Source organism: Orycteropus afer, unplaced genomic scaffold (genome assembly GCF_000298275.1).
Source record: "Orycteropus afer afer isolate SDZICR_OR568_19922 unplaced genomic scaffold, OryAfe1.0 scaffold00128, whole genome shotgun sequence".
NCBI lineage: Eukaryota > Metazoa > Chordata > Mammalia > Tubulidentata > Orycteropodidae > Orycteropus > Orycteropus afer.
Genome location: NW_006921715.1, coordinates 5,125,391 through 5,132,197, shown reverse-complemented (window position 1 = coordinate 5,132,197; position 6,807 = coordinate 5,125,391).

Below are 6,807 nucleotides of genomic sequence, written 5' to 3'. Positions count from 1 at the left end.
TTTTTTTTTTTTTTTTTCGGTTTAGTAAGCAAACAACCCAGGAGACCTTGGGGAAAGAGAAAAATAAGACCTGTGCTTAACCAAAAAGATGCTGGTGGACGTGATTTGAGGTTCCCTTAATAAGATGGGACCCCAAAGCAACTGCTCAACACACCGCACTCTCTAAGCTATGTCCTGCAGGTGTCCTGATGTGTTAATTTGGGCTCCTTGCTTTTCAGATTTCCTGCTCATCTCCCAGCTCTCCAAGTGTTGGGCCACTGGTTGTGTGAACACTCCTTACAATCAAGCTGGGGAGTCTATGCAAAGGTACAAAGGTAGGAGACACAAGGAAATGCTTCCGCCGCTACTGTTGGTGGGAGATGGCCTAAGTGTTTATACTAGCAGCCGCAAAGCAATTTAGTGTAACTTGACATCTCCATCCACAGAGACTCAATTGAGAAGTGGCCTGTTGGGGACTCTGCATTTGTGGAAGACAAAGGAAGACCAGTGACTCTCTCATGAAGATGCCACAAGAGAGAAAGGCAGAACCAAGGCACTGCTGGACTCAGAATCCTAGAGCAGAGGACCACCTCCAACTCCCTGAGCTCCCAAGGTCATGGAGAGAAGACAGAAAGCAATACGGTGTGTAGAGTCCCAGAACTTTGTACCAATGGTCTGGCATCAAAGGAGTGACAACCTGATTTTCTAAGCCTGGCTCAAAAAACACATGTGGACGATACTTTTCATTAGACGAAAATTCATTGGCCTGTTACCATATATCCATCCCTAGCTACCTCATTCTGCCACCTCCATCACCATAGCAACCAGAAACCCATGACGAAAGGCGGAAGGAAGGCCTGGAAGTGTGACCTTTGCCCCTAGTTTGTTGTTGTTAGGTACCGTTCAGTCAGTTCCGACTCACAGTAATCCCACATACAAGAGAACGAACGCTGCCCGGTCCTGTGCCAGCCTCACAATACTTCCTATACTTAAGCCCATTATTGCAGCCACTGTGTCAGTCTTGTTGGGGTCTCCCTTTTTTTTTTTTTTTTTTTTTTGCTGACCCTCTACTTTACCAAGCCTGATTCCCTTCTGTAGGGATTAGTCCCTCCTCTGATGGCATAGTGCCTAAGGCCCTTGACTGCTAACCAGAAAGCTGGCAGTTCAAACCCACCAACCACTCCTTGGAAGGAAGACTGGACAATCTACTTTTGTAGTGATACTGCCTCGGAAACCCAAGGAGGGAGTCATTATGAGTCGGATCCAACTTGAACACAGTGAGTTTTAGTTTTAGTTTTTTTTTTGATAACATGTCCAAATTATATGAGATGAAGTTTCCCCATCCTAAGGAGCATTCTAGCTGTACTTTTTCAAGACATTTTCTCATTCTTCTGGCAGTCCGTGGTGTATTTAATTCAAACGCATCAATTCTCCGGTCTTCCTTATTCATTGTACAGCTTTAGCGTTCATACAAGGCAATTGAAAATGCCATGACTTGGGTCAGGTTCACCTTAGTCCTCAAAGTGACATCTTGGCTCTTTAACACTTTAAAGAGGTCTTTTGCAGTAGATTTTCCCAGTGCAATACGATGTCTGATTCTTGACTCTTGCTTCCATGGGTGTTGATTGTAGAGCCAAGTAAAGTGAAATCATCAACAACTTTAGTATTTTCTCCATTTATCATGATGTTGCTTATTAGCCCATTTGTGAGGATTTTGGTTTTCTTTATGTTGAGGTGTAATCCATATTGCAGACTGTAGTCTTTGATCTTCATCAGTAAGTGTTTCAAGTCATCTTCATTTTCAGCAAGCAAGGTTGTGTCACCTGCATATTGCAGGTTGTTAATGAGTCTTCCTCCAATCCTGATGCCACGTTCTTCTTCATAATAGTTCAGCTTCTTGGTTATTTGCTCAGCACACAGATTGAATAATTCCCCGATGAACACTGCCAGCCTTTTTGGGGCCTGAGAGGAAAAGAAGATTAGTGTTTGCTCGACAGGGGCTGTCTGGCATTATAATTATAGACCAAGCTTGAAACCAACTTGATCTAGATGTTCTTATTAACTATGCACTTTGGGTGGTGGAAGCGTTTGCGATTAGCCACCAACCTAAAGGTTGGCAGTTCAAATCCATCCAGCGACATTGCAAAAGAAAGTCTTAGCAATCTGCTTCCATGAAAAATGACCGCCAGGAAAACCCTGTGAAGCGGTCCTGCTCTGTAATGTGTGGTGTCACCATGAGTCAGAATCACCTCGACCTCAGCAGGGTGGCCCCTTGGGAAGTTACTGAAGCTGTCCAGGCCCTCAGTGTCCTCCGTAGAGACGTGGGAGCAACAAGCTCAGCTCCATGGCTTGCTGCTTAGTTGCTGGGGAGTCAACTCCAGCTCATGGCCTCCCGTGTTCAAGAGAAGAGGTTGCCTGGTGTGGTGCCACGTTTATAATCATTGGTGTGCTCAAATCCACTGCTGTAGCCACTGTGAAGTTGGAGGGGCTTGTCTTCCAGCAGTGTATGGACAGTGTTCCATTGTGACCCGCAGGGTTTTCACTGGCTGGTTTTCAGCAGCAGGTCACCAGGCTTTTCCTCCTTGTCTGTCTTAGTCTGGAAGCTCCATTAGAACCTGCCCACATGGATGACCCTGATGGTATTTGCGATATCTGTGGCGTAGCTTCCAGCGTTGCATGACATACAAGCCACCGCAATGTGCCAAACTGACAGGTGGGTGGTGGGCTGGCCGTTGTAGTTGTTGTTAGGTGCCAGCGAGTAGTCCTGACTCACAGTGGCCCTGTGTGCAACAGAACGAAACACCACTGGGCCCACACCATCCTCACAGTTGTTTCTGTTTGAGCCCAGTGTTACAGCCACTGTATCGATGCCGGTTGTTCAAGGTTCTCCTCGCCTTTGCTGACCTTCTCCTTTGCCAAGCATGGCATCCTTCTCCAGTGACTGCCCTGTCCCTCCTGGTGGCCTTGTAGTGCAGTGAAATGAGATAAGGCATGGCTGTCATCCGACCCCAGGCCTGGCACTGGTTAGAGAATAGCCACTTACTTTCATGCCCGAGAACCTGGCTGGGAGCTAGGAAGGCGAGCGATGACTTTGCCCTTCTAAGCCTGGTGCGTGGGCTTGTTTGTTGGGCACACCTCAGAGGCATGCAGAGAAACTGCTGTGGTGGAGATGGTTCAGCACACTGCTTACCAAATCCTCCAGATCTTTTGGCAAAACGTTCAGCTCCTTGCCTAGTTCCTTCAGGGTGACACTTGAAGAAGGACATCAGAATGCGACATATCAGAGCGTATCGGAGACCTAGGATGATTCTGAAGGAGCCCTGGTGGTGCAAAGTTTAAGCGCTCAGCTGCTAAACCCACCCAATAGATTCTTAGGGGAGAAGACCTGGCAGTATGCTCCTGTTAAAGATGGCAGCCTTTGGTTTTGATTTGTACTCTCCTGACCACAGATGGAAGGAGCTCTGGGGACATTGTGGTTAGAGCAGTGTTCTGCCAACCAAAAGGCCAGTGGGTCAAGTCCACCAGTCACTCTGTGGGACAAAGATGAGGCAGTCTGCTTTAGTAGAGACGACAGCCTTGGGAACCCTCTGGAGCAGTTCCACTCTGTCCTCTCGGGGCACTGTGAGCTGGCATCGACACCAGGGCAGTGGGTTTGGTTTGGGCTTTGTTTTCCTGAAGGTTGACAGCCTTCAACCCTGTGGGGCAGTTACGCTCTGTCCCCTAGGGTCACTTTGAGTGGGAATGACTCTGGCACACAACAACAGGACGGCTCTAGCCTGGGCCCGAGTCCCAGCTTTCTCCCGGAGGTTCCTTTCTGAATTGACAAAGGGGTGCAGAGATTCATTTGAATATTCCAGCCATTAATCCTGGGCGCTAGCCTCAGGGCTGTTCCAGCTCTTTGGGTGTTTTGAATACATTTTAAGGATCATTGCAAATCTGATTGCCATCAATAAAATTGCAAACAATATAATTATATGTGTTTGCTTATGTCTAAATAGGGGCACACGTGTGAAATGGGAGCATGCTGATGGAAGCACACACACGTGTACATATGGGCGCTCTCAGATGTATACAGATGCATTCCTAGGCAGACAAAAATCCACTCACAGAACTTGCAGAAATCATCTACTTCTATGCTAAACCGGGAAAAAAATCAAATCTAAGCACGTAGGAAGTGAAAAAACTACATGTATCATTCACCTGATTTCAATTGTGTCTCCCTTTGAACCTCAGCCAAATCATTTTGTACATTAAAAATTGGTCAGGGATGATAAGATTCCATTTTTATGCTTGGTAATGCAGAACCAGGGAAAGAATACAATTACAGACCCCTGAGTAAACTCTGCGAATGTCAACTTGATGTAAATGATCAAGTGTGGACAAAGGGGCTGGGGGAGGGAGGGCTGGGGAGGAAGGGAGCGGAGCTCCCGATGGCAGCGAGAGGACAGACAGAAAGAGCAAGAGATGACTTTAGCATCCCCTTGAGACAGTCAGGGGGCTGAACCGCAGAGGCTCCCGGGGCCCAGGAATAGTTTAAAGCACTCGCGGGGGAGCAGGCTTGAACGTGCCAAGATTTGCAGCTCCATGCATTTATTTGTTCCCCAAACATCTGCTAAGCACCCACTCGGGCCAGTCCCATCCAAATTGTGCAGTGGGATGGGTTGGCCCCAGGCACTCCGGCCAGTGCCGCAGGGGTGGGAAGGGAAGACGTCCAGCCGAGCTCCACTGGTGCAAGCTTTCTCAGAGGCAGAGACACGCCCAGAGGCCCTTTCCAAGAAAGAGGACTCAGCTCTTCAGCCAAGTCCCCCTCTGTCACCGGTCAAGGGGATGAGTGCAGAGTCCAGGGGAAGAGGCGAGATAGGCCATCCTGCTTGGCTGTCCAGTGGGAGGTCATACTTGTGGGCAATGAGACAGATCCAGGAGACAAGTGGGCTCAAGACTGCATCATGCAAAGAGCTGTGGAAAGACCTGGGACTTACTCTTGAGAAGGGGAGGCTCAGGCCATGGCATTTGCCACTAACTCTTGGAGCTGCTAAGACTTGAGAAAGGGCTACCTAGGCTCCATGGGGGTTTTGGAGGTCAGATTGAGGACCTGAAGACAGAAATGGCCACACAGGACTTTTAGACATTAACAGCTAGACTTTCCAGTGTCCATCGGAACTCTTCAGTAAGGTGATGAGCTCCCTGTCGCTGTAGGTAGGACAGAAAGGCTGCAGAACAGGAGGGGGGGTGATGAGGTATCGACCTAATCATGCTGAGAAGTGCTTGAAAGGGAGTCCATGGCACCTACCTAAGATACAACGATGGTCTTCACTCCTAAGGAACAAAAAGAAAAAAAGAAAACCAAAAACCCAGAGAAAAAGATAGTCCGTGGGACTAATGGTCTGTACAAAACACAGAGACACAACCGAGTTTCTGGACTGGTTGAGAGCGGAGGACTCCCTGAGCCTATCACCCTGAGGCGCTCCTCAACTCTTGAACCCAAACTAAGCCCTGAGGTCATCTTGTAGCGAAATAACAAATTGGCTCCAAAAATAGTATCCCCAGTAAGCACTGCTGTCCTTTAGAGACCATCTACACGAACCAGGCAACAACTACTTTAAAACAAAAGGGGCAGGGAAAGTAGATGAATGGACCCAGAACAAGCAGAACGGAGACAGTGAGAATGTTGCCACGTTGAGAAGGACATAACCAATGGCACTGAGCAACTGGGGTAGGGATTGTGGGATGGAACCTAAACTGCTGTGTAAACCTTCACCGAAAACACAGTAAAATGTTACTTACAAAAGGGCTGAGAGGGGACCGTTAGTGAGGATAAGCCTAAGTATGAGCTTAGGGAAAGGAGAGAGGGAGGGTTGGAAGTCACACCTCTGTCCTTTGTCTCTTGTACCTGTCCTCTGTGTCAGGGTCCAGCACATCCTACGTACGTCACGTGGGGCCACACAGTGGAAGTGCCTGGACTTGGGCTCACCATCACTGGCCCCAAGTTGGGATACATTCATCTTCTGATGCCACAGTACTGGGTACGTCTAGGGTAGGCACAGTGCTGGAGGCAGGTCCCTCAGTCATCTTCACCGCTGACTAGAAGGGATCCATGTTTGTACTGATTCCAAAGAAAGGTGATACAGCACAAGGTAGAAATTATCCAACAGTATCATTAATCTCATGTGAGTGAAACTTTCCTGGAGATCCGTCAAAAACAGTTGCAGTGCAACGTTGACAGGGAACGGCAGACACGCAGGCTGGATTCAGCAGAGGATGTGGAACACGGCATACATGCTGCCGACGTCAGACGGCTCTCGGCTGAAAGCAGGGAATACCAGAAAGATGTTTACCTGTGCTTTATGGACTATGCAAAGGCATCCAGCTGTGTGGATCATAACAAATTATGGATAACATTGCAGAGAATGGGAATTCCAGAACACTTCATTGTGCCATGAGGAACATATACTTAGACCAAGAGGCAGTCATTCAAAGAGAATGAAGGGATAATGTGTGGTTTAAAATCAGAAAAGGTGTGCGTTAGGGTTGTGTCTTTTTATCATTCTTATTCAATCCATATGATAAGCCATTACTCAGAAGACATGGACTATATGAAGAAGGTGGCATCAGCATTGGAGGAAGACTCATGAACAGTTTGTCACGTGCAGACAACACAGCCTTGCTCGCTGAAAGTGAAGATGGCTTGCAGCACTTACTGGTGAAGATCAGAGACTACAGCCTTCAGTGTGGATTTCACCTCAACTTAAAAAACAAAGCTCACAACTGGACTAATAAGCAACATTACGACAAATGCAGAAAATGTTGAAGTTGTCAAGGATTTCAGCT